This window comes from Lathamus discolor, chromosome 5, assembly GCF_037157495.1.
Source record: "Lathamus discolor isolate bLatDis1 chromosome 5, bLatDis1.hap1, whole genome shotgun sequence".
NCBI classification, from domain to species: domain Eukaryota; kingdom Metazoa; phylum Chordata; class Aves; order Psittaciformes; family Psittacidae; genus Lathamus; species Lathamus discolor.
The window spans coordinates 56478942-56505598 of record NC_088888.1 but is presented as its reverse complement, the minus strand read 5'-3'; the positions used below and the strand labels follow the sequence as shown (position 1 = coordinate 56505598).

The window sequence follows — 26657 nt, the reverse complement described above, 5'->3', positions numbered from 1 at the left end:
AGTAGAGGTGAGCACTTTTGAGGCTGCTTCTAACCACAATGCAAACTCATCTGAAGGCAGAATCAGGCAATGGTAAGTACATCAAGAGCCTAATTGTGAGGGCCTCCATATATGTACAAAAAGCCCTTCTTTAGCAGCGTCTATAGGACACCTCCTTCTGGGTGTGATGGGACAGAGCTGCCTCCTCTGGGTTACCTTTCTTCAGCTGTGGTATGGACAAGGAGCAGATGCACTTGGGTGATAAGTGTTTGGGGATGCCTTCACCCTTCCCTCCTAAATAAGTAGAAGTTAGAAGTGGTTATGGATTCACTGGAAAAAGAATGTGAACACTAGTCAAAAGAGTAACTATAAGATGCCGTTTCTTGACATGCCAGCTGTCTTCTACATTTTTATCATTTTATTTTTATCAGGAAAGGCATGGCTACCTTGGGAAAGCAGTGGCAGGTGAGCGTCAAGTGAGTGAAGTGGTATTTACCATGTTTTTCTATGATGGATAAATCAGACGTCAGGGTCCTTAAGGCCACGCTCAAAAGTATTTGTCATTTAATAGCTCATGATAAAAATCACATTCACATCCCCCAGAAGTTTCATTTTACTCTGAATAGGTATTTCAGCTTAGAAGTGAGGATAGGGTGGGCAGGTGGACTCCTAAATTGTGTGCATCAATTAAGAAAGACTCAGGCCCTCTAAGAAGGAGTGCCCCCATTCCAGGGTGGGCCAGACATCTCCCTTGTTTCACTGGCTGGCTAGCAAGAGGCTTCTGCACAATGCTCCTATTTACGTGCTTCATGGGTGGGGAACAACCGCTGGTGAGGGTAAAGCCTCTTAGCTGGAGTCTCAGGGGACAAAGGGAGCTTTGTACGCAGGTTGGCAGGGAGGCTCCTCTCCTATTCACTGGGGGAGGTGGCTTTTGCTGGGGACGTGTGGCTGAAATCCTTCCCTGATGCAACTGGAGGAGAGGAGCGCTGAGCTGCAGCAGGTAGCAATTTCTTTCACATTTCACAGCTAGAAAGTAGTGGTTGTTCAGACTAAATTCCATGTAAATGAATCATGGAATACCGTAAATCCTTTCTTAGGAGACAGGCCTCTGCTTTCAGATGTTTTTGAGCCTATTCAAGCAACTTCAGGCTATGCTATCTACAGCAATGGGCTGAATTGGTACCCTCCTTCCTCACTGCTTCAGAGGAATGTTGGTTTTGATGTTTTTAAGTTTAAATTCAATACAGCATGAGCCTCATCAATCACAATATGAAGACAAACCCTGTCCCAGGCTTTATCTTTGCTTTTTGCACTTCTCCAAGACGTAGAAAGAGGAGGGGGGAAAAAGCTGTTAAATGCTTCTAAGTAATAGAACTGAGACTCAGAAACTGAAACTGGACTAGGTGCCAGGGATGGAAGTCTGAATCTGAGAAGGCAGACTTTCTGACTTGTTTGACTTACTAGTTCTGCTGTTCTGTTTGCTTTTGATGGACCACATTTTTATAATGCTGATTTTATTTCACTACTATTTTATACAAATACGAAAGGAAAATATATTAGGAAATCTAGTGTGTTTGTGTTTGTATTTGCATTTGTATAAATAACTCTTTAGCAAGCTATTTGTTAGTTATTTCTACTGTACAGCATCAAGGGATAAAAAAGAGTTACAAGTGATAAAAAAGACTGTAGATGTGCCTACACAAAAATAGTGTTCCTAAGACAGCACTAAAAAAACTCCTCAGCCTAAAAGGCACGTGCCATATCAACAGTCCAGTATTTGGTATTTGAAGTCCATACACATAAGGATAGTAGCAAAAGAAGGCAACCTTAACAGAAAGCGTCAGTTTAGCATACAGTTTGAAACATGCAATACTGAAAGCTTCTACAGCACTGGCGAGTCAGCTGCATAAGGGTGAAAGATCTGTGATCTTACCGCCAGCAATGGCACATGAAGACCTCCGAGAGAAGGTGCTGAAAATATTCATGAAGTTTCTGACCCTCACTAGTTTTTTGTTGGTTTTTTTTTTAACGATGACCTTTAGTTTGTAAAAGGATGTGGAAAACAACTGAGTCACCATTTTCCAGTGGCAAGTGTAATGTGATAATTCTGTCTCTTAATGCGGTTTTTTCCTGGGTGCCTGTGTCCAAATGCCTTCCAGGCTGAACTGTGTGGTTAATTAGTTATGTACAGCAAAGCTCTTTCACGGTGAGAGTAGACTGGTTTTGTGTGTTCCATTTTATGGATTATGTTGTTGTCTTTAAACTAAAGATTTGGGAAGGGCAGGTTTTAAGTTCTTTCCTACAGGCTGATAAAGCACAGAAGGCCACAGGCAGCTTCCTCAATTGCTGTAACAGCTCTCTTGTGCTCTCCTGATCTTCCCTTGACCTTTGCAAAAGATACTGGACATAGTCAAAGTATAGTCTCTGATCTACACCAAAATCAGTGAATCTCCTCTGAGATCAATTCCTATGCAGTTTGAAAACCATAATCCGGCCCTGGCATAGCTTAAAACTCAGCACTGTTTACTGACAAAAAAATCCATTTTGATTTTGGAACATTACATTTCTATCATTGGGGTCTGTTGCCCTGTTGAACAATAATGCCATTTACTGTGACACACACGTCAGAGCCACAGATGAAAAAATGTAACTTGCACGTTATGAAAACAGATCAAAGCCTGACTTCCTTATGTGTAATAGGACTCCATGACTGCTAGCACTGACTTCTAAAGCATTATAGACAGTACAAATGCCTCATACAGCCGCTAGGAAGTATCTGTATTGCATGACAACATATTGAGGGCAGAAAACAACAGCCACAAATGTTTACATATCATCAATTCCCTTTATTTTTGTAGTTTCAAAGCAACATGCATCTTATTTCTAGCTCTGCTCCTCACTTTGCTCTTGGAACACACCTGTAGGATAGAGGCCAATATTATACTAAAATTAGAGGCAACCGGAATTTTTTCCTACCCAAGGAAAACAAGCACAATTTGACTTTTCAGTTGTGATAGATGCAAAGTGCCATATATATATATATATCATAAACACCCAATTGCTGCAGTTCCTTTAATGCAAAAATTTTGATAGCACTCTTCTTGAACAGCAATAGTTACAGCTTTTTTTTTTTTTTTTTAAGAGGCAATCTAATGATGTAAGTAGCCAGTCTTGGATATAACCATCTCTCTGGGAATGACTTGTGGGAGCATTTTCCTAGTCAATTTTAGTGTACAGTCACCCAGATGAGCTCAAACAACTGATGGCAGCAGTTCATGTGCACATAATCTGTTCTGGTGGGTCAGCAGTGAGAGTATGTAGTGACTTCATTAAGCTTAGTAAAACATGTCTTTGACTCATACAGTGTCTACTCCTGTTATTATTACATGCATCTCCGGGATGCTGAAAGAATTTCTAAGCAAACTTGTTACTAGCATATGGCTGTTGGATATCCAACTTAGAATCATAGAATCATAGAATAGTTAGGGTTGGAAAGGACCTTAAAATCATCTAGTTCCAACCCCCCTGCCATGGGCAGGGACACCTCACACATAACGGGTTAAAACTTGAACAGGTGAAGTTCAGACTGGATATAAGGAAGAAGTTCTTTACTGTAAGGGTGGTGAGGCACTGGAATGGGTTGCCCAGGGAGGTTGTGAATGCTCCATCCCTGGTGGTGTTCAAGGCCAGGTTGGACAGAGCCTTGGGTGACATGGTTTAGTGTGAGGTGTCCCTGCCCATGGCAGGCGGGGGTGGAACTAGATGATCTTAAGGTCCTTTCCAACCCTAATTATTCTATGATTCTGTGCCACCCAAGGCTCTGTCCAACCTGGCCTCTCAATCCATGTCAGCGATGAAGATGTTGAACAAGACCGGTCCCAACCGAGGGACACCACTCGTTACTGGTCTCCAGCCGGACATCAAGCCATTGCCCACAACTCTTCGTGTGCGGCCATCCAGCCAGTTCTTTGTCCACCGAGTGGTCCACCTATCAAACTGATATCTCTCCAATTTAGAGACAAGGATGTCATGTGGGACAGTGTCAAACGCTTTGCACAAGTCCAGGTAGATGACATCAGCTGCTCTACCCTTGTCTATCAGTTCTGTAGCCCCATCATAGAAGGCCACCAAATTGGTCAGGCAGGATTTCCCCTTAGTGAAGCCATGCTGGCTGTCACCAAGCACCTTGTTGTTTTTCATGTGCCTTAGCATGCCTTCCAGGAGAATGTGCTCCAAGATTTTGCCAGGCACAGAGGTGAGACTGACTGGTCTGTAATTCCCCGGGTCTTCCACTTTCCCCTTCTTGAAAATGGGGGTTATATTTCCCTTTTTCCAGTCATCGGGAACTTCACCTGACTGCCATGATTTTTCAAATCTGATGGCCAGTGGCTTAGCAACTTCATTCTCCAGCTCCTTCAGGACCTGCAGATGGATTTCATCAGGTCCCAGGGACTTGTGCACGTTCAGGTTCTTAAGATGGTCTCAAACCAGATCCTTTCCTACAGTGGGCCCAAGCTCTTCATTCTCACAGTCCCTGCGTCTGCCTTCCAAGACCTGGGTGGTGCAGTCAGAGCCTTTGCCAGTGAAGACTGAGGCAAAGAAGTCATTCAGAACCTCAGCCTTCTCCAAATCCAGGGAAGCCAGTTCTCCTGATAGCTTCCGGAGAGGGCCTACATTGTCCCTAGTCTGTCTTTTATTTGCTACGTGCCTATAGAATCTCTTCCTGTTATCTTTAACATCCCTAGCCAAGTTTAATTCTAACTGGGCCTTAGCTTTCCTAACCTGGTCCCTAGCTTCCCTGTATAGTTCCCAGGCCAGTTGGTGGCATTTACAAATTCAGTGGCTCTCCTGTTTCAAAATCACATTGAATAAAGGAGAGGCACTGCCAGAATAAATGATTATAGCTGTGAATTATTTGAAAAAGAAAATGTAGATAGAGTGGAAGTTGACAAAGATGGAATCCATCTGAACAGAAACAGTCTTTTTCAAAGGACAATTGAGAAGTGGTAGGCTTTCAAATAATGAAAGTAGCAATAATTTCAGATAGAACCAATAGGAACTATTTTGGAAATACTGCTGAGGCTGGTTGAACTTTGTGCATGAATGGTTTGCTGGGACGGATGATTTTCATCAGCCCATAGCAGTGTCCTTGCTGGGATAACAAGAGGCAGCAGACTGTTGAAGGCGGTAGAGGAGCAGGCACACTACAGAGAGCCCAAAGTCTGCTGGGGTGGAGCTGAGCTGTAAAAATAAAGCAGCCCACCCAAAACCCCAGTAATGTCAGCAGCTTAACTTTGTCAGCTCTTTGGCTACTGAGGAATGCACTTCAGAAAGCTACTGCGCCAAGCTAAGTGCAAACATAATTTCATTAAACACACTTCGCTTCTTTTACGCACACAGAGAGAGGAACACAACTCTAATCAACTAAATCGAACTGCAGACTGGGAAAGCAAAAACAGGGAAAGAAGCTGGTGAAATTTCTGGGGTTTAGCATTTGAAGGGAAATCTGGTGCCCTGGGCAGGTGGAGAGGCACTATGGTGAGCATGTTTATGTTTTGTTCAGCAATCAGTGCATGGCTGTATTCTCAGAAGTCACAGTTAATGATCTGGGGAAAAATGCAATATATCTTTTACACACCAGCTGTACTTCATTGTTTGTCACTTTTCAGCAGAGAGCCGTTGCCCTGTTTTATTTTCTATCACTTCTGTAAGATGGTAGAGACTGGGGTTGTATGGAGGGAGAATTGGATGAAAAGATTATAAGGTAAAATTTCCATGTTTGTTATAAGAGAGCATCTTCCCATTCTCACCAGAAACCTCCATCTAGAGCTTCTCTAGGAGTGTTTTTCTTTAAAAAGATGTTTTCAAGATTGATTGGTATCAGGTGTGCAGTGCCACGTGATTTGAACGTTACTATGGTGACCACTCTTTAAGATAGGATGTCAGAGACTAAAATTGTGCCTAAAAAATCCCATGTGCAGTGTGATAACCTGCACGGAAATAAGATGGACCCTCACTCACACCTAGGTCTGTCTGTGTGAATTTTGCTGATTTATGGCTGCATGCCACTGAAAATTGGATACTGATGTTTGGGGGAGATTCCTCTCTCCTTTTCTGTCTGACAAATAGATAGGATTAGCTCTACAGTATAGGGGGAAAGACTTAAGCCCTTTCAAACTCCATCTCTCCCCACCATTCTCCTTTTGAATCTATGGCTCTTTCTGTGTTGCACGCCAGCAGATACACCTGACTGGTGCTCTGCTGATGCCCATGTGACTCTACTTGTGTCTACCTTCATGCTAGGGCATGTGAAATAAGGTGTTTTACTGCATCTGCTGGACAGTGGTGAGCCCAAAATGCCTTCTCTGCTTTTGTCAAATCTCTGACCAGTGATTAGAATTAAATTACCTTTCAAAATGCTGCTTGCTCACCCTTTGTATTTCATGGGTCTTCATGCTGCAAGCACACATTTGCCTTTTTACAGTGTAGCTGCTGGTAATGTTAAAGTCTGCACGGCTAGGTGCACAGGTTAATTGGCCCCTCTGTCCATACACTGCTTACATCTGTACTAATGTAGTTTGACCTTTTGGCTACCACAGCCTGTTTTCCTGCATTTCTGCTTTAAGCCAAGTAAGTTGTAGCTGACATAAAAAGTAGTAACCTCCTAAAGCTTATTAGCTTGTGTTCTGCATCAGTAAGGAAAAGAGGAAAGTTGAAAGGAGTTGGGAAACTGTAATGTGGGTTCAAGGTCAAGAGGAAAGGGCTGAAGGAGCAGTGGTGTTAGAGGGTACCGTGCTTTCCTGGCCCAATTCCTTTACCCCAGCTACTGCTGCGTGGCAACAGCAAGGAGCTCCACGCTCAGCCTCCCATGGTTGCCCTTAGGCAGGATGGTATGATCGGCAAAGGGAATCGTGGTTTTGATGACTTGCTATGTCTTTTCTGTATTGGTTTTCTCAGAGGGCCTGGGCTCAAGGCCATGGCAGTACAATAGACTTACCAGAATGTGTGTCAGTGTATCAGACTGTGTCAGGCAGGAGACTGGATGTCAGGGAAAGGTCTACTGTTAGAAAAGAAAATTTCCATCATGACAGAAACCTATCTGATGGAGTCTTGCGCATTCCTGGAATTTTAATAGGGCTGGATCCTTTAAGTTGCTAAATAACTTCAGCTCTCCCTGCTATCTGTAGAAGTCAACAGTACTCAGCACTCTTAAGAGTTCAGGTTAAAAACTTGAATATTAGGACCTGTTGTGTCCTAGTGGTCTTTCTCAAGGCTGCAACTGCTATTTTAAAGGTGAAATTAGAAAATAAGATTAAATAAGTAATGATGGCCCGAGTTGTACAGAGTACTCAAGTATGAGTTTTTAAGCATGCAACTATGAAAATTAGACACCTGAGTATATGTACTGGAGCTATGCAGTACAATTGTTTATAGTGCTAAAACTTGGAGTTAAAGTGGCATTTGATGGTACATTGCACTTCAGTTTATTGATTTGACATTATTGCCTGTTGTATTTTACTTGTCTTTTGCTAGGTTATAAGAGGGCTGTAATACAATAAATAAATGAAACATAGGTAAATAGTTAAAGATGAGTCGAGTTAGCAGTCCTTTAAGTCAGCTTTGTCATGTCCCCCCTGTATTAAATATGTGCTCTTTGACTGAGTCTTTCAGAAGCCAGAGTTACTCCAGGGGTCAGATTCTTAAACTGGATTTTCCAATTGACTTTTAATGATATTCATGAATGAATGTGATATCAAGGAGCTATAAGGAACATTTCCAAATATAGAAAAAACTAGAACAGACTCTAATACAGGCATTGAGCACTTTGAAAAAATTGAATATCAAAAGCAGATAAAGAATAAAAGAAGTCAGTCTTTGTATAGCATAGAACACAAACACTGATATGGAGACTGATAGGATGATGAACCAGGAGCATCTGTCCTTTCAAAAACCATGTTTGTTAATAAATAATAGCCATATTAATTTGCTGCTTTTGATCTAACTGTATAGATAAGACTGGAAAATGCCAGCCAAAACTACTACATGCAGGAGAGTCAAACACGGAGTTGTTTGGCATAAAAGTGAGGTTCCGCAGCTGGTTCCTTACTTGAGAAAACTGTGACACAGGAAGTGACCGAAGTTATGAATTAGTGCCTTATTCTTTGCATGTTTACTTCTGTTTCCCTGATTTCTTGCTTCTCTTTGGGGAAGGGCTTTCCCTTTTGATTTTGCTCCGTTCTTCTAAGTGACAGAAACACACAACAGAAAACCATCTGGAAACCAGACTCAGTGCCAGGCCAGCCCTTTTCAGAATAAAATAGCTGATTTTTGATGCCTGATTTGGAGTACCACATGCTCTGCTCTACACGTCTCACAGCCAAACTAGAAATCTGTCACCATGCCAAAAGATGGAGGCTCTTAGAATACAGGGTCCTGCTGGATCAGTTGATTGTTCCCCATCTTTTTCACACCTGTCAGGGTGAGCTGTTCAGCTGGAAGTCTCTTGTGACCATCTTTATCCTGCTTTGTGCATTGCCTGCAACAAGCTAAACATTACTTACCAAGGAAGGTGTAATGACATACTAGACTGTCCTCCTTAAACCACGTCCGGAAGACTGTCCAGTTTTGCTCCTGCCTTACCAAAAGTTCATCAGGGAAGGAATATTTCCCTGTGAGGAGAGGCTGAGGGACTGGGGCATATTCAGGTTGGAGAAGACTTTGGGAGGACCTAAGAGCAGCCTTCCCATATAAGGTGTACCTGAGAAGATGGAGTCAGGCTCCTTACAGAGTTGCACAGCAAGAGAACAAGAGACTATGGTCATGGACTAGAACAGAGCAGATGTGGACTTGAGGTAAGGAAAAGCCTTTTCTTTGTGAGGGCAGACAAGCCCTGGCACAGATTGCCTGGAGGGGTCGTGGAGTCTCTGTCCTTGGAGGTATTCAGAAGCTGACTGAACAAATCCCTGAGTCTTGTGGTCTGAACCAGTTATTGATTTGAGCAGGAGGCTGGAGCAGATGACCTCCTGAGGTTACTTACAGCATGAATTATTCTAGGATTTCGTATCACTGAGTTTTCTGCCTTGCTTTATCCTCTACTTCTGGCTCTGTACCAGACACCTCCTCCTGGCTACGTAGCTTGTCCCACTCTCAGAGGCCTACAAATAATGCAGGATATCACTGCTGTTCTTCACCCAGTGAGCCCTGACATGATGAAAAGTGTACTGGTATTGGGATATTAACAAACTCCTGTTTTGTCAAAACCCTACCTTGTTTGGGAGTTGCTTAGCCAGGACTTGTAGGCAGCTGTTCCATCAGGAAAATGTTTGCTTTTTTTCATGCCACCTTTCAGTTTATTTAGAATGATGTTCTGTTGTCTTTAACATTGCTGCTCCTCTGGAAGCTAGTATTTAATTTCTCAAAATGATGGCTGGCAGGAAGCCATAGCAATAATTAGCAGGAAGGCGGAACTGCATTCCAACAAACACTTTGCTGAGGTAGTTTAGTATAACAAAAATGAAGTTTTCTTTCTGCTTCATCAAATGAAGAAATAATACTGTCTAGTGTTCAAGCCTCAAATAAGTTCAAAGAACTTGTATTCAGGGTCCAAAATGAAGTGGAGCGATTTCTGGGAGCAGGAGCAAGAAATGAGCCAAAGACAGCGGATACATGTTCATTTAGGCAGAAAGACAGATGGAATTTAAAAAAAAAAAAAAGAAAGAAGAATAAGCCCCATACAGCAAAACAGTGCTGACTGATTGGCAAGAGACTGACTGACTTCCTGCATCAGGAAAGTATAAGCCATTTTTCACACCCAGTCATCACCTTGGCTGATTCTGTACCTGAGTTCAAACCTGTGCCAGCCTATCCCTGTGGCCTTGTAACTCTGCTTGGTGAGGAAGATTGTTCTGATCAATGCAAGAAGTGTAAGTTACTGATTTCCACCTGAGTGCCTCATCCATTTACTCCCATCTGAACAGAATAGCTTTGTTGACTTTTGACTGTTAGAGGAGTGATGCTTCTTTTTTTAGGAGGCAGACATTTTACAATATCCTTAAATTTGTGCTTGACGTTCTGAAGCAAGCATCAGCTGGTTGTGGCCTCTGAGAAACCACTAGAGTCTGCTTCCCCCAAGACCTTGCCTCATGTCTCATGCACCCCATCTGTTCATAAAGTATTCAGCAAAGTCGAGTAGGATTCCTTTGATTTAATTAGATCTTTTAGTTGTCCCAGCAGCAGTGACACTAATTCATTTTCATATGCAGAACTCTTTTTTTAGAAGTCTAAAGCGAATAAAGTTGAACTAGTTTGTACTCTTCCTAATTATGTCACTTGTTCCCTTCCCCTTCTCAGATGACTTTGAGAAAAACTCACAGCAGCAGAGTCAGAATCTATACAGAATGGGCAGACGCAAAGACATCATCTAAAATGTCCCCATGAATAGTCTGAAATAATGACTTACTAGTAAATGTGAAATAAAATTAGGCAAACTGCAGACTTGACTTTTTTAAAAATTAAAGGGACTAAAATTACAGATTCCTAATCTAGATCAGTGGCAATTGTCTAAAATCATGATAAAGTATACAACAAGGACACTTCTTTCTGGGCCACTGTTAAATGTTTGATTTTGCATTTTTTCCCCAAAAATGTTACTTTTGGAGTTGAAATTTACAAGGTTGGCTGACAGTAAGGAGAGCAGAGTCTCTCCCGAAAAACAGGGCCTCGGGATGACAGCAAGGAAGGATCATCAGTTTGTCTATCAAAAGCAACATTCATGTTGCCTTGACAACTGGGCAACACTGGTAGCAGTTGCTGAGTTCACCAACTTCAAATTCAGTTAATTACTTGGGATGTGCCTGAGCAAGGATGGCTTTCTATTTGGTGAGAGCAACAAAACAGGAGGCCTTTTCTGATATATGATGTAGTTAAGTTTGCATCAGTTCAGACTTGACTATGTGATGATCAGCTCTTGACCTCAGTGCAGGTTGTGAGTGTTCCGGGGCTGAGGTGGTGGTAGGAGACACACAGGTGGTAGAAACGATAAACAGAAACTGCGTTCTCAGAGTTTCCAAAATAATTACATAATTATCTTCTCTTTATTTTGGACATGTTAGCAGTCTGCTTTTCTCAAGTACTGTATGCCCAACAGCTTATATTGACCTCCTTTATTTTGTTTGTGATTCTAACTCCAGTATTCCTGACAAACTAATGTATGCTGTGCATTTATATGTCACCAAAGGCTGGCAAGAAGCATAATTTTTTTTCCGGAGTAGTTGTATTAAAACTGTCTAAAAACTCTTTCCAGAGTAAATTATCACTGTTTGAGTTTGGTGTATGCAACTAATACATATAATTGAAAGCTGACCCTTCAACTTTCTTTTAATCCTGTTCCTTTCTTTGTAGGTGTGGCAACTCCTCACTGGCAGGGACAAGTTCTAATAATCATTCCCCTAGGGAGATAGGGAAAGTCAAACTTTTAGTGGCAGTGAGTCAATATAGCATGTAGCAACAGAGGCAGTTACAAGTGTCCTGTCCTCAGATTAGCAGGTCTGAGTGGTGACTGATCTCATTTACTTTCAGTTGCAAGAAACATGTAAATGTCCTAAGATGTTTTGCAACTGTTGCCTCCAAGAGAACAGCATCTTAATAGGGTCCTCTTTAGTGCTTTCTTTATCACTGTTTTGCTAATGTAATATTAGCAATGCAAGGCATATATTATTTCAGGGAAATATTTTGCAGTTCTTTGCAGCATGGTCGATGTTTTTAGTGTCAAGTCCTAAATAAATATACAGTGGTTTGGTTTAATTTTGGGTTAGTTTTGCTCATTTGGTTTAACCCCTCTCTAACAGCTAAGTGCTGTGGACACGTTTTATCTGGGCAGTTAGGAGGTAATTAGAGGAGAGGACAGGTAAGAATTAATGGTTTGTAGGGACAAAATGAGCAGTCATCATGATACTCTGCAGTAAATGTGGAAGTTGTGAATGTTGGACTGATTTCAAGGCCTCTTTCTTCTTGTATAAGAAATAGTCACTTGCATAAATAATAGAAGCAGTCTTTAGGTTTCAAGCATAATATTTTTCCTCTGTGTTTCAAGTGGTGGCCTGACTAATGCCAGTCCCGACCCCCAGCTTCTGTGACATACTTTTTTTCCCTCTCAAAGAAAGCACTGTATTAGAGCTTAAAGTGGAAAGGCTAACGCAAAACTTGCATTAACTGAAAAAGAGCGGAGTTTTAGTTACAGTACTTCTTCACAGTGGAAAGTGCTGTTGCTCAACTTAATCTCTTCTCCAGGGGTTAAAATATTCACATCAGAGACAGCAGCTAAAGGAAGTTTTTTCTCAGATCACTGGGTATACGCTTCTGGTCATGTTTTCAAAAGGAGGAATGAACCATGTTTGGTGATTTGAAGGAGTCGCTTCAGAGGTAATCGATTTCATCAGCTGAAGTGAGCGATGAGTAGATGCAGGTGCTCCCTGGGAACCCAGATCAAGTATGTGAAGGGTAGGATCCCCAGGCATGCCCTCCTCGCAGGTTAGTTTGTTAGTTCCAGCTGGTTCTCCTTTCTTATATGAAATTGGTAGGTGGAAGCAGTTTTCTGAAGCATCCAACTTGGTAGAGGAAACTTTGACATCTAGCTCTGCAGTCTGGCTTCTTTCTGAATTGCAGGCCTGCAAATTTCCCTAAGCAAAGGTGTCATAGAATCATAGAATAGTTAGGGTTGGAAAGGACCTTAAGTTCATCCAATTCCAACCCCCCTGCCATGGGCAGGGCCATCTCACACTAATCCATCTCACCCAAGGCTTCATCCAACCTGGCCTTGAACACTGCCAGGGATGGAGCATTCACAACCTCCCTGGGCAACCCATTCCAGTGCCTCACCACCCTAACAGGAAAGAACTTCCTCCTTATATCCAATCTAAACTTCCCCTGTTTAAGTTTTAACCCATTACCCCTTGTCCTGTCACTACAGTCCCAGCATCCCTGTAGGCCCCCTTCAGGTACTGGAAGGCTGCTGTGAGGTCTCCACGCAGCCTTCTCTTCTCCAGGCTGAACAGCCCCAACTTCTTCAGCCTGTCTTCATACGGGAGGTGCTCCAGTCCCCTGATCATCCTCGTGGCCCTCCTCTGGACTTGTTCCAACAGTTCCATGTCCTTTTTAGGTTGAGGACACCAGAGCTGCACACAATACTCCAGGTGAGGTCTCACAAGAGCAGAGGGGCAGGATCACCTCCTTTGACCTATTGCTCATGCTCCTTTTGATGCAGCCCAGGATACGGTTGGCTCTCTGGGCTGTGAGCGCACACTGAAGCTGGCTCATGTTCATTTTCTCATCAACCAACACCCCCAAGTCCTTCTCCGCAGGCTGCTCTGAATCTCTTCTTTGCCCAATCTGTAGCTGTGCCTGGGATTGCTCCAACCCAGGTGTAGGACCCTGCACTTGTCATGGTTGAACTTCATAAGGTTGGCATCAGCCCACCCCACAAGCGTGTCAAGGTCCCTCTGGATGGCATCCCTTCCCTCCAGCATATCAACCAAACCACACAGTTTCGTGTCATCGGCAAACTTGCTGAGGGCACACTCAATCCCCTGTCATGGCACATGTCTTCTTGGCTGAAGAATGAACATAAATCCATGCCCAGATGCTATGAAGAATTGTGCTGTGTGGTACAAGAGGAGGCAAGGTAAGGTCCAGGAACAGTAGTGGGCCATCATCATGACAATCCACAAGAAGCTTGATTTTGCAAAGGGCTGCTTGCAGTGGGCTTGACTCCATCTTTATTCAGTTTAGAGAAAAGTGGGGTTTATCAGCTGTAGTATGGCCCTGAATAGTTCCATATCCAGTGAAGTTTAGAGAAGTTTCTTTTCCTCCCTAGTCATTTCACCTTAATGGCTATAACAAGAGCATTTAGACAAAAAAGAATCTGGATGACATATGTCCTCAGACATCAATGTACATGTGGGGATATCCCATATAATTACGTGAAAATTACAACGTCAATTATGTCCACAATACCAATAACCTGAAATGCCTTTATATTCATGATGTAAATTTAAGAGCATTCTAGACAACTGAGCTTCTAAATGCATTAAACTGAAGGTGAGAAGACTTTTTTCCATCTGTTAAAAATTTAATAAACAAAACTCTTTATTGTATACAAAGTGAGCAAGTAAAAGTCTTAGCAATATTATTTGGAAAATAAATTTCTTGAAATGAGAAATGCAAAAATGGTTTCTTGATAAATGATGACATGCTAGAATAGACTTTCCACAACCCAAATGTTATGTTGTTTGAGAGGTTCGGAATACTCTCAGTGCTGCAAGACCAATAAAGTTTATCTTGAGTTTACAGCAAATAATCTGTTCTTATGCATGTAACAGGCAAACTTTCCTTAAAGCATCCTGCTGCCTATTTGGAAGCTCTTAGATCATTAGTTTATCTGCACCAAGCCACTTGCCAAACTTATAAATATGAAAGTCTGTTTGCTGAGTCACAGTTTTGGAAGCTGCAGTAGCAGTTCAGAAAAATCTATCCTTTAGCTGGTAGAAATCCTGGAGAGCTGCAAAGATATATAATATATATGCTTTAAAATACAAAAGGGAGAACTTGTGACAGACCTTTTGTATGTCCATGTTGTTTTCTTCCTGTCTCAGCAGTTAGGTAACTGTAAAGCAGTGAAAATCAATACATTAAATGTCAGGTTTGAAAGGGGGTGTGTGCAAAGAAAGCATTTTAGGCTAAGAATGTGGTTCAGAACACTGACTATACAAACAGTTTGTCCAGTAATATCAGCGGAAGCAAAAGTATGGTTTTTGGTCTTTGGTAAGCAACAGATTTGGAACAAGAGAGCGTTTTAACTTGACATAACATTCACAATTTTATGCTTCCCTGCTGATACTAGGCATCATTTATTGAATAGAGGGGGAATAGAATGACAGGAAATGTGCTGGAAAGGGGCTAATGGGCTCTAGCCATTGAATTACCCCAGCTGGGTTGTGTGTGCATCATCATTGTGGCAACCACATACTTCCTTTCTGCTACTGCAGCACAGGTAGGTGTGACCCTGGCAACCTTTTTTTTGTCCCCCTTTATTCTCTTCAGAACCTGCTCCTTAATTAGAAACCCATTCTTGCTTTGCCTTGCCAACTGTACTTGTAAAATAAATGAGGCATATCTTGTAACCAATGGCCAAGGACAGTTATGTAGTTGAAGTTTCTTCTGGGTAGTGTTAATTAAGCAAAACCAATAAAATAGGTATAATTGACAAGCACAAGAAGAAAACTAATTTTACAGAGTGATAAAAGCTCCAGGGAAGATTGCAGTTTTTCTTGTGAATTTATGCTCTCTATTCTATCAGCTAGTGTTGCAGAAATGTTGAGGTGGAGGTTGAGAAGTGGTACAATTTATTTTGCAGTATTCTGAAATTCAGTAATCTCTCCATGACAAACCACTACCTACTTCAAAATGCTGATCTTTATTTTATTATTGTTATAACTGTATGGAGCAACATTTTTATAACTAGTACCTCTGGAACAGATAGGGGTTCTATGAACCCTTCACAGCATTTGCACTGGGTTTCGTAAGTATTACTACTTAATATGAAAGTGCAGAGGGAACAATGTTCATCCAAGAGAGAATATGGGGAAGAAAATGTTATACTTGGCAAGTGCTGAATTGTTTAATAGATCAGAGTAGGCTTTAATGTAGTTTCATACTATACCCAAATAAATACATTAAGTGATATGAAGGGTAACTTAACCATTTAAAAAAATGGTTTCCTTTTTTTCCTTTCTTTTTATATCTAGGTTAAACATTTGAGTATGACACCATACAAAAAAATGAATATCTAGGCAAATTAATTTCTATTTCTGCTACCTGACTTCATGATCCCACTGACATCCACTGAAATGTCCCATGTGAAAGGGTTGTGGTAGGACCCCTATCTCAGTTGCCCCGGTGTACATCTGGGGGAACCTAACTCCTGTGGGATTGCTCTAGATTTACAGGAGTTGAGTTTTATGCAGTTCAGGATCCTCTGCACTGGAGGAAACCTATGCAGTGGTAAATAAAACCCCACCTTCCACCTAGTCTCCACCCTTGAAAAATGTCAGGTGGAGACTGTCTTGACAACATTGAGTCATTTCCTCAACTGAGAAGTTAATCTTTCTTCAGTGTTCCTTTCCCTTTTTACCCCTGCTGACGTACTTGGTGCATAAGAAGCTTTTTTTGTTTGTATGGCTTCAAATTGCTTGAGCCTTCCTGACTTTTTAAAAGCAGGGAGGCTTTTCCACTGGCTGTTTGCTTCTCTAGTAATTGTGTGATGACAGGTTATTTTTGAGGCGACAGTGGAAGCCAGAGCTGCTGGCACCTTCCTGGATGTTCCTCCCTGTGATTGTCTACAGATCGAGTGGTGGTTTTCTTCTGTAGCTCACACCCAGCCCCTCTTCAAGAAAAGCCATGTTGTGGGACTGAAGTCATACCTGAACCATGAATCTTAAGGTACTTAAGCATTTGGGGGGACAGAATTGGGCAGATTGACCAGAAACTATACTAGATGACCTAATTCCCTGCAGGTTGGTCAGTGCTCCATGCAAATAAGCTGACAGCTAACACAAAATGAAGTATGGTTATTTCCAGGCAGCTTTCTTGTCTGTTGTGAAGCTCTGTGTGTATAGATGCTGAAATATTAGCTCTGTGTGTATAGATGCTGAAATATTAACTCTGTTGTAGACATTTGCTTGAAAATGTGGTGTGGAAGTATTATTTATCTTATGACAGTGTGGAGGTTCTTATGCCGTTGTTACGTGTTATCACTTTGGATCGCAGACTGCCATTGAAGGGATGCAGCTTGCTTTCTTACCGGGTGTCCAGGCAACAGTTGCACCTTTGGGACAAATTTAGCACCACTGGCTGTGCAGAGAGATTTGCCCTGGTTTACAGAAGGATGGAGAATTCATTTATAACATAGTTGTTAAGAACTTATTTTTGTACCAGAAATGCCCTGAACAGAAAGGCTGAAGTCCAGAAGTCTGCATGTAAGGCATATGCTCCTGAATGTGAATTTGTAGTCTGTTTATTTAGGTGTATTCAAGTTTTGTTTCCCTTTTGGCAACAGTTCAGCTTTCCCTTGGCTTTAGCCAAAGTTCTGCTTTAGCCAGCTGAAAGCCAGCCGCTGAGATCACATTCTGGTTGTTCCTGAGTGTCTCTGGTCTTCATCAGCCCCTTTTTGCTGTCTTGTAAGTAGCTTTTCTCTTATGCTCTCATTTGATGTATTCTGCCAGTTGTGTTCTCTACCACTTTTAGGCTGTTTTTAAAATGTTTTAATGGGTTCCATTGGCATCTGTGATTACCGATGAACTTTAGTTAGAGCTGTGCTTGTCTATATACTACTTTTGACAAACTAAGCAAACAGAGAAGTTCCTCTTTATTTGTTTGAGCCTTGCCAGTGTTCTCCTGCTCATTGGGCCTTTACACAGTCTAAAAGTCATCTTTGTCTTTCTAGGCTCTGCTTTTAAACACTAGAGTAAGCATCTTGTTTGGTATAATAAATGTGGTTAGATTAAAAAACAAAAAAGGCTCTAGATTATATGTTCTGATTTTGTTCTCTGGCTGTGACTGTTGGTGGTTAGGGAGTTCCCTGCTGAGAAGTACAGAAATGGGTTCCGTTTCTCTGTGGTTGCATCTCTTCCTTCTTCAAAAAGGAAGAGGGATTAATCATCAGGTTAAACCATTCATGTGGCCTCTCAAATGCAGATTGTCAAGTCCGTCATCTAGAGACATCCATATCACAGCCAGATTTCTGGAGCTCCCTGTGACCAGGAGTTTGAGATGAGCACTAGACACAAACAGCTGTGAACTGAGCCCAAAGAGTTGCGTGTGCTTGGACCTGGCCTTCACACAATCTGCACAAATTTGAGGCACTCTTCACAGTTTAGGGAGGAGTGCTAAAATTTCCAAGGCAGAGACAAATCTTGATTTTTCTTGGTTTTCTACCTGGCAGAAAAAATGAGCAGGGCTTTTGTGGAGGGTTATTTGCAGAGATTTATTTTCTGTCAGCTTTCTCCTAAACCTCTGTTTCACTAAAGAAATCTGTAGTGGTTTTGTTGATGTTCTCAGGAAAAGAGTGTGACTCATAGTTTCAAAATGAATATAGCATACAGGTCTGTTTGGTGAAAGGTTATGTCTTTTCATCTGCAATCAAGAAAATTCAGAATTATTCCTGCATTTTTTTTGAGAAAACCACAAGATATAAATAAACCCAACCTTTCAGCTGCTCATTTTAAAGTGAACCATAAAAATGTAACAGAGAATACCAGAGAAAAATGGTTCCCATGGTGCCTTTAGTCTTTTGAAGCTCTTCAAGAACAAGAGGTCATCTACAGAAAAAGTCCCCTGAAATCACACCATCTGCAGTTCTCCAACCAGTTTCATGCAAGACCCTAGGGGGGAGGTGTAGGCTGTGCTCATCTCCAGTGTTGAGTGGAATTTAGAAAAAGGGAATCTGCCATCTCTAAGGGTATGTGCTCATACGGAAAGCATGGCAAGCATTCTTCTTATTTTTGACTTTTTGAAGATACAGCTCTTAGTGCAGAAGTAAATGCCAGTGCATAAAACAAAGAGTAAATGTTCTGAGTACTACAACATCTGCATAACTTCCCAAAGATCTGCACTTGTCAGTCAGTATAATTTCCAGGTTTTTGTTTTTGAAACGCTCAAGTCCATATCTCCAGCAATGAAATTCCATGGAGTTTGCATTAAGCAGTGCAATTAGTTCTGTGTGTTTCTGGGAAAGATGCATCTTTGTGGAATGTATTCTCCAAAATGGTCTCTGTGTTGGTTTTAATCTGTCTAGAAATGGAAGGTGTCAGGTTGCAAGAAAATTCACTCAGTGATAATGCCTGTCTGTTTTTCTCCTTCTCTCCTTTCCTATGCTTAATAAGACAAAGTGGAGGGGGAGAATCCACTTCTGAGAAATTTGCACAGGAAGAAAAAAAAGGAAGAGAGATTAATTTACACTGCTGGTGTCAGGCTGTAAGATGATTATGCTGGCAAAGCTAAAAAAGGAACACTCATAGCTCATGGACATTTTGGAAGAGGTCATTAGCTTAGCAGATAGGAAAAAATTGGGTTTTGAGCATTCAGCAGTTCCTGAATTCACACAGTATGTTACACAGGTATGTGCACCCACTGGCCAGATGCTGTGGAAGCTGCAAAATTCTAGGAGAAACTTGTGAGGGTGGTGTTTCCAATTAAACATAAAATCTGAAGGCTACAAATTGTCAGCACTGAACAATAACATTTAACCATCTGGAAACAGGTTCTTTTGGGAGCCTCGTTCCTCTGCATCAGAGTGCCTTCAGCAAGAGAGTGAAATGGCAGATGTGATAAACTCCCCCTCTCTGAGTTGCATTGCTCATTCTTGTCTTTCTGTGGGAAGGTTCATGTGTGGTGCTGCCTGCGGAAAGAGCCTCTGTGAGGACAGTGTAGGCTCTTGCTGTGGCCCTCCTGTGGGGCAGGGTGGAAGAGGCTGGCTAGGGAGAAGGGCACTGGCACTTCCTGTGTGGAGTGAGAGTGTCCTCTGTGTGTGTGTGAATTTGGTGTGTAGAAGGACAGAGGAAGAGGAGGGAAGGTGTTTGCTGCCGTAAGAGGCAAGGCAGTACTGGTGCTGCATCTTGCAAGGGAAGATAGGGAGGAGCTGAGGTGGAGGATGCCCCATCTGCAAGGCAGCAGTTGGCAGGCTCTCGCTTGCCTGGGCCTTTTAAAAAACTCCTGTTAAAACTGATGTGATTCAGGAACATCACAGTTCCAACAGACCCCTGCACAGTGCAAGTGCAGATTCCTTTATAATGGAAAACAGTTTTCAGTAGGAACTATCCAGTTGTGCTCCAAAGGAAAGCAAAATAAAAACGGTGCTCAGACAGATCTTACTTTTTGCTTTTCCTGTTCCTTGTGGAAGGATGGCTCTGATCTGGCATGTTGTCATGGTTTAAGCATGTAGTTTTGACACATGTCAAAAATCCACCTCTCACTCAAAATATAGCAGACTAAATGATATATTTAAAATAATAAAGACAAGGAAAAAGAAAGCTGGTTGTTAAAACTTTGAAAAAAAAAAGATTCAGTATGTGGACCTCCCAACCAATGTTGTTTGTAGGACAAATAGGAACAGGACTTTATAGCTTTCTTATATTTTGCTTTCCATCCCTCCACTTTTCCTTAAATGTCAGTGGTCCATGTAGATTAAGAAAGTTACATAAAAGTTCTATGCCTAGTGCCATTCCAGCTAAAATAGCTTGAGGGTCCAGCTGTACTTCGTTCAAGTAATTTGTAAAAAGCACACTTTGCCTTTCTACTCTTTCATCTTTTAAATGGTCCTATATGTACTGGGTTTTTTCACAGCCTAATTATCATTTGGGATATAAGTACAGTCTTACTTGGTCCTTATTTGAAGCACTTGATCCAGGTGTTTTGATAGCAGGGCATGTTTTCTGAAAGATAATTTACCAAAATGGAAAAGACTCTTTTAAAGCCATCTGCCTTAATTAGAGATCATTTTAATTGAATTAATTTAAAATACATTAATTCATCTGTGTGGAAATTACCTGACTGCCAGCCCAGTACCTGCCTTAGAAATGACTGTTTGGTGTTCATTCTTGAATAACAGATAGGCTATAATATTTGGAGGTGGGGTTTTGCATTTAGGGATTACTTTTATCAGAGACAATAATTTACCTCAATTGCCAGATAAGCTCAGGGAGACAATAAAATAATTTCCTGTGTACATTTCACTAGAATTTTGATGGAAATGTATCTGTTTTACCAAACTAGTCTGTAACCATGAAGCTTTACAACAGAAAGGTCGTTTTAATGTCCTAGGCTAAAGGCACTGGAGAGTAATAGAAATGATTCATACTTTCATAAAATAGAAGTATATTGAAAGGCCAAAGAAATTAAACTAAATGAATCCCAGGTGTAATTCTACTGACTTGTTTAGGCTTATAACTAGTATGAATTTCACCTGTTAGGCCTATTCTCGTAGGAAAAAGAGACACTCTGAAATAGCAGGAAAGTTGGGGGGGTTATAAATCACTGTGATCAATGGAATCCTTTCAGCAGAGATGCAGAGGAAACAAATGGAGTCATCTAAAAATGGGAGGGTGTGAGCAAGTGTAGTACTGCAGATAAACCCTTCACCTGAATTAATCCAAAGTAAGTTGCAAGGAAAAAGTTACGAATGTGTACTGTGGCTAATCATATAGCCTATTTGTTTGCATCATTAGACCTCAAGAGATTGGGTGTTTGGGGTAATTTTTTTCTTTTTCATTTACTTGAAATATTTCATTGGTGCTGTTCTGTAGAGCAGGGTGTAGCTAGCTTATTGCCAGAAAATTTAAGGACAAGATGCTCCTAAATGTTTGTGCTCCCATATCCCCTATTCTTTGGAAAAAAATGATACATTTTCCCCACCAAGTCTCAAAATGTTGTGATGGAGAAGTGAATCTGTGATTTGTCTTGTTCTGATTGTGCCTGTGCATGAGTTAAATACTGTGTGGTCAGACCATTGAGGTGCAAAGACTTTCTGGTGCAAAACCAGACAACCAACCAGGGAATGTATCAGAGACAACTGGTGACAACTCTTATCTCCAAATAAGAGTGGGACAAATCCAACCCACTGAACTGCTCCTGTACACTAAAGAGCACTTTCCTAGTGCTGTCTCCTGTTGGTGTTATCAAATTTCAATGGAAACAACAGAAGCCTTGCAATTAGATAAAGTACATGCATAACTGCAGGATCAAAATGTAAAACTATACAGGATATGTTTCAGTGAACTGTAATTGATTGAATTTATTTTTCTTTTTTAATTGTAAATTGAAGTATATTACAAATATAATTGTAAAGTCTTGTGAATCAAGTTTATTATTTAACTTAAATTATAAGCCTAAAGGAAGATGCATTTCTGAAATAGTCTATTTTCTTGCTGAGTCACTATGAGATGGGGCAGATTTTTCTACCTGTAATTTCATTAACATAAATAAACAGAACCACTATGAGGATTGAACAGGTATGCTCTAGAGGATATGACTTGAGTGGAATTGTATTAGACTAAGCATGATGTATGTTGAAGAATGAAATTAAAATGAAAAATTATTTAATAGCAAAGAAATACTATATCTGAAACAAAAATATATTGTAAAGCATAAATAAAATATAAATGGAACAAACAGAGGAGGGCATTGAGGGTCCAAATTTACAATGCAATTTTAAAGCGCAAAAAAGTCATATAACATAACTTCTCACAATGTAGCTGTATATCCTATTGATTTTTCACCTTTGTGAATGTATAAGTCACCAACAAGTCAAGCACAGCAGCAGAAATCTTCAGTAACTCATTAAATGGTGCTTCAGTGCACCAGGGTGACTTGCAGTTGGGGGTTAACTCCATTTTGTTTGTGTTAGCTTTCACTTGCCAAATGGCTGTTTTCTGCCTGGGCTTACTAAAAGTCATCGGATGACTGTAAAAAGAACAGTGATCCCTGGAGGTTCATCTTCCCTTGAGGGCATACTGAACAATGATTTTGTAGAACTTTCCAGCACCTGCAGCAGCCTAAGGACACGGTCAATACAAAATTTTTAGGGTGAGAAAATATCTTTTATTAGTTAAATGTCATTGGAAACACTTTTGGGTAGACCAGCTGTCCTTCAAGCTAAGATGGCTTTATACAATTACCCCATAATAGTTCACTTATATTTGCAAAATCAAAGACTTTTTATTACCTTTGAACTGAGTTAATATAATAATATTTATTAAGAGTTTATAAAAATATATTTTATTAACTAACGAAACATTTATTGAGCTGAGCAAACACAATTTTCTTTCCAACCTCCTTTCCAGTGAAGAATGCCAAATGAAGTATTTTGGACTGGATTTACAGAAGCATTTGTAGATGAGCCAGAGGAATAGTTCAGGAAACCCAGATAATTTGTGAAATAGAAGCATCTGAAGTAAGAGACAGAATAAATAATTATGGGGGAAAATAGTTATGCAGAGCTGCATGATGAAAGCAAAGAATGCTGAGACCCCCAAGAACCATGTTTGAGTGAAGTGTTGGGGTCATGTCTACAAGATATCTCAGCAGCTCTCAGACTGGCATTTGCTTTTAGTGCATGCTCACTTTGAAGCTATACACTAGTGAAATAGCTGAAGCTGTCGACTGCTTTACCTTTCTGGCTGTTGCCTAAGAAAGGTAGTCAAAGAATAAACATTTGGCATGTTAGATTTACAAGCTCATTCATGACAAAGACAAGCAGGCTTTGTGTTTTTGTTGCAGCTTTCTGTCCTAAAGAAAATAACATTAGCTTTTAGTAGTACATCAGGACTTTGCTCAGTAAAGAACTGGGGGTTAATCAGACTTTGCTTTAAGTGCCAGACCTCTATGAGAAAGCAGCAATTAATTACTAAGTTGCACATCAGCGTTTGTTGCTTTGGTTTAGTTTGTGTTGGTGTTTTTGATTTTGGTTTGATTTGTTGTTTTATTTTATTTGCCAGAGCTGGCAGACAGAGAACCACACCTTTGCTGCTCTAACAAAGAATACAGTACTGACATACACATATGTGAGTTTACATAGCTGTTGACTTGTCTCTGTTGCGGGAAGCATTCATGGAATGCTGGGGCAGCAGGTGTCAAAGTAGAGGGGAAATGTCCTTTGATTCTTCCTTAAGAATTCCCAGTTTAAAGGCTGAGAAACGAGATCAGAGAGGCTGGAGGATACACATTTCCTTGTGTGCCTTTGGCAATGGGAAAAAGTGTAAATACAAGTTAACTGCAACGTTGTAGTTGCAGGGCCTCAGCAAAAATAGCCTTAAAAAATGTTTCTAAGTAATTCCTAAATTACTCCTCAAGTATGCTCTCTTGGGTGGGCAAACTTCTCCTGGACATCAGGCCAGATGCAAAGCATAAGAAAGGATTTGGAAGAGTGGAGCTTTGTGGCTGAACTCAGAAAGTTGTATGTGGGTAGGGACAGGCAATGTCTGTACATTTTGCAATAGAAAATTAAAAGTTTGTGAGGATAAATGGCCAAAATATAAGAGGAAGAATTAGGTTGGTTGGTTTGCTACCACTGAGCTTCATTTTTTATACCATAGTAGGGGATGCATTTTATTTCTTTCCAGCATAGGTGATGCGTTAGAGTTTCTTCCCTGTTGAATTGTATTTCCTGCGAAGTTGACTGAAGCTTATGTCTGTCACTGGTTTTGGTCACTCAGAGACATTTGAAAAGTGACTTGCTTGTCTGTTATTGACTGCCTTCAGCTAATGTCACTGCATTTATTACATGCTGCAGATAACTAACGATTCAGTTGTCAGTATCGTGACTCTTCTCCTCTCTTATTTCTTTCACAAGGGAAAATTGTGCCATTACTTAGAACTGCTATTAGTTTTGTAATGTGTTCTGTGCATCAGAGCAGTGTGCGCACTCAGTGTCAAACACAGCTCACAGTAAAGCTGTTCTACTCTGTACAGGTTTGTAGAGGGTGAACTCTACCATGGTATCTGTGCATTCTCCAGAAGCATAAAAGCAGCATGACTAGTAAGTTACGTGGCTTTTTTTCTCTGTCTTTTCCATGAGTTTAATACTGGCTTTATGGAAGTGATCAGAAAATTCAACTGAAAATGTCAAAGTACCAGTCTGAGGAAGAAAAAGGTAATTTATATACAGTGGTTTTATGCCATACATACCTTGTAATGCTGGTGTGACATGCTGCCTTACAGCAGACTTTGCAGCTGCAGTATCTGTGTAAGTGCACATATACACTTTTTAGGTACTGTATACAGGAGACGGCAAAAGTTAAGATGTATGTTGTATTTGTAGCTGAAAATTAGTGAGGTTTGTGATAGTCCTTAATACTTAATAAAATTAATTCTCCATCTTCAGCCATTTCTCATGAAAACAAAGACAACATTTATCTAGAAACTGAACTCACCAAGGGGCAAAATTCATCAGCTCCTGTCTTTATCCTACAGCTTTGGCCAACATTTTTAGATTCTATACCCAAAGTGATGAGCATCTGAACAACATGAACAAGATCTTGGATGTTCATTTAATGTTTCTGGGAGCACCAAGGCAGAAAATAGAGGAATAGTGTAGTCTTGCTATCTCAAGCTGACTTGTTTGTGACTAGGAAAGCCATTCTTGCACATTATCAGTAAGGATGTTTCCCCTGGTGCAAGAGTGTGGTGTAGGTCACATATTCAGAGCAGAAGAAATACACAGAACAGTTGTGTCAAATGTCTGTCCAGCTGTATACTGCAAAGAGACAAAAGTAAAAACCTGTTATACAATATACCGAACTTTCAAATATCATCCCCAAAATATGATGTGTTATATGTGCTATAACATCCAGACTGGGACAGAAGATGCAGAAGGACTCAGACATGCTTCTGCACTGTAGATTTACTGAGATGAAATATAATTTACTTTCCCTGTATGGGAAAACAACTCATGAATTTGTCAGACAACAGGCACTAGAGAAGCCATCTCTGTTGGTACAGGAAACCCAAATCATCTAAAATTAAATGATAAAAGGATACACTTAGAACTTTCATATAGTTAGATATATTGCTTCTGTGTATTAAGAAATGTGTGATCTCTTGTCCTAAGCTCCAAATAGAACTTAAACCCCTGTGTTTGATACAGATATGGCAAAGACTGCTTGGTTATTTTTCTGTGTGCTTCCCAGTATTAAGCTTACAAGTGTCTTACAAATGTTATGGATGTCAAAACAAATAATATGTAACAGATTTTTCTCACAAAAATTGTCATGCATGTGCCCAGGTTACTGTTAGTCATCATCATAATCCATGGGTTGTCTCCCTTAAAAGATGTTCCTAGCTTCTTTCCTTTTCTGTGGTCCAGTAATGCCTCAGGATAAAGCACAAGGATTACATAAACATATGTTCCTATTCTGAGATCTTTGGGAAGAGGAGGCAAAGCCACCAGGATGCAGCTGCAGTAGAAGAGGATATGAAAGTGTGTCAACTGCATAGCAAGGAGATGTGGTTTTCATCTCAGTTGCACAGTGGGAAGCAGTTCATTCAATAAGTTTTCTGTTCTCTTTACTTAGAAACTACAAACTTTTGGGGTAAAGGTGCTTGGAGAACACATTACTTACAAGTAAATAAAAAACTAAACACAACTGAAAGGACTAAGGCTCCTTCTGAATATAGTAATATACTGAAATGCATCTTAGACCATCAAGACACAAAATCAATCAGTCAGGATGTAAAAGTCCTGCTGGGCTATTGTATTTTTCAGGTGTTTCTGAGATGATTTAATTTTTTCCATTTTGTTCCTACTAAGGGGCATTCAACAGAACAGTGTTAGGGACGTGTAGCTTTCTCTGATAGTGCAAGAGACTTCGTAAGGCCTAAGAGAAGAGTTTTTGAGAGGAGTGCCTGAGTGGCAAGGAGTGATGTATTGGGTCTTTGAGTTGCTTGTAGGGAATTGTAACAATACCAGTGTTGGGAATCTTTTGACATTTCCTGAGGAATAGGTTGTCCTTCCAAGTAAAACAAAACCGGTATTTTGTCTCCTTGTAAGATAGTAAAAAGATCAGAAGAAAAAAGAACTTTCACAAATACATATGGTGGTGATATATCTACTTCCTAACAGATAGAGTGAGAAA

General features: G+C 40.7%; 1 protein-coding gene across 7 annotated transcripts in view; it reads left to right on the top strand.

Annotated features, from left to right (window-relative positions):
- The window catches only part of PKIB (cAMP-dependent protein kinase inhibitor beta), a 55404-nt gene that overhangs the window by 19296 nt on the left and 9451 nt on the right, over nucleotides 1-26657 (top strand). Inside the window, exons 1-2 of one of the 7 annotated variants that reach the window (XM_065680968.1) lie at nucleotides 16142-16473; nucleotides 17090-17210. The exons of 4 other annotated variants lie outside the window; for them this stretch is intronic. The gene's annotated coding sequence lies outside the window, so the exon portion shown is untranslated. Of the gene's footprint in view, nucleotides 1-16141; nucleotides 16474-17089; nucleotides 17211-24495; nucleotides 24563-26657 lie in introns of those variants that run through there. 2 more of the 7 variants (XM_065680969.1, XM_065680973.1) reach the window with 2 other exon arrangements.